This window comes from Littorina saxatilis, unplaced genomic scaffold (assembly GCF_037325665.1).
Source record: "Littorina saxatilis isolate snail1 unplaced genomic scaffold, US_GU_Lsax_2.0 SUPER_6_unloc_1, whole genome shotgun sequence".
Taxonomy (NCBI): Eukaryota; Metazoa; Mollusca; class Gastropoda; order Littorinimorpha; family Littorinidae; genus Littorina; species Littorina saxatilis.
In genome coordinates this window covers 53,166-54,847 of record NW_027125698.1, presented here as the reverse complement: position 1 = coordinate 54,847, position 1,682 = coordinate 53,166, and the positions used below count along the sequence as shown (strand labels likewise).

Genomic DNA, 1,682 nt, shown 5'->3' with positions numbered 1-1,682 from the left:
TTGAGAGCCTTGGACGAAGCGGTTTCTGCCTCATTTAGACCTTTTGCCCAAAGGCAACCGCATAATGACACCGAGAGCCTTATTCAAAGCAGTTTCTGGCTCATTAACCTCGGTTGCCCAAAGGTAACCGCCATGTTGATATGATGTGTACCATAGTATGGGGGGGGGGTGGGTGGGGGGATAGGGGCTCCTTGAAGCAATGAGGGATGAAGATTGGGACTCTGTCACGGTCTGTTAAACTCGATGGGTGGTCAGCGGTGCTCCTCGGAGAACGCCTCCTTATCATAAGTTTGCGATGATGCAGGTTGTCGGGGGGTTTGGAGGATCTTTATTCCTTCCTGTCTATTTGTCCGTTTGTAAGGTGTAACTAGCCATCTTCTTGTCTTTCTATTTCCCGTGTGTCTGGAATCAATTTTTAACATGCAATAATCAGTACGCCAAAAGTCAGTGAAGAAGGCAATGTTTACTGGTCGGTTCTCCATGGACGTGAAGTGTTTGTCGGCTGCTTTTTGAAGGGCAACCTCCTCTGCTTAGAAGTTGTAACAAAGGGTTCCACTGGCGGCCGAGATTAATGAGGTCCTGGGGGTTCCCTAAGTAACCTGTCTATGAGAATTGATGCAGTGAGTAGACAGCCTACATTCTAGTTGTAGTATCGGCCCGGTTAGCTCAGTCGGTAGAGCACGGGACTCTTAATCCCGGGGTCGTGGGTTCGAGCCCCACATTGGGCGATATTGTTTTCGTTTTTCGTTTTTATTAACAGGACTATACCCGAATGTTTTACGTTTTATCTGACAAATGAGGAATTAATCTTTTTAAACCAGGTTATTTCTTGAGTATTCTTCTGTTTGCCTCCAGCAATTAATGTGCTGAAATCCCGCCAGTCGGCAAACCCTTCACAACGAGTCATGATGTGGAATTATTTCATGTTGGCTTTTGTGTGCTTTTGTAACGTGCTCAACATACTAAACCAGAAATGCCCATGGTATATTTGTGTGGGTTTAAGTGTTGGGTGGGTTTTATATTATAATATATAGGAGGGAGGGAGAGGCAGTGAGAACTCTTTCGTTTTCTCTGTCTGCGAGTCTGCGTGTCACTCTCGCCGAGAAATTCAAGTTGTACGCCCTCACGGCAAAGTCATTAGGGCATGTTCCCGGGTTTTACCCCGACTTCAGATTAGATAGGCTACACAAGTGTTTGCGTGTTTAGTTGGTATCAGCCATCTGCACTTATGGCAGAATGACCAAGGTCTTTTACGTGCCAATGTGGTGACACGGGGGTGGGACATGGATGCCGTGTGTGGGTCTGCACATAAAGTTGACCCGTGTCCGTCCCGGCCCGGATTCCAACCAGCGACCCTGGGATCACAAGTCCCGTGACTTTGGCGGGTCGAAACAAGGTTTCGTGAATGGCAATTAGCGCGACTTACAGAACACACAGCGCCACCATGCGGCCAAGTGCCACTAAAACCTTTCCCTGCATACCAGTCCCGTGTTCTACCACCCGAGCTACCCAGGCCCCCTGTAACTCTCGACAAGCCCGCCGGACAATAATTATGTGCAAGGCGCAGAAGATCAGAATGACCAATCGACACTGACCAGCTGACCAATGGCAATGCACTTGCGTATGACGGCTTACTAGCGCCAAAACTAAAAATTAGTAATTAACCCGTAAAAGTTACTAAT

General features: G+C 47.8%; 1 non-coding gene across 1 annotated transcript; it reads left to right on the top strand.

The window, feature by feature from the left end:
- The first annotated feature begins 655 nt into the window (after nt 1–655).
- Nucleotides 656–728, top strand: Trnak-cuu (transfer RNA lysine (anticodon CUU)). Its single transcript has one exon. It is a non-coding gene; the product is annotated as a tRNA-Lys (tRNA).
- The last annotated feature ends 954 nt before the right edge of the window (nt 729–1,682 follow it).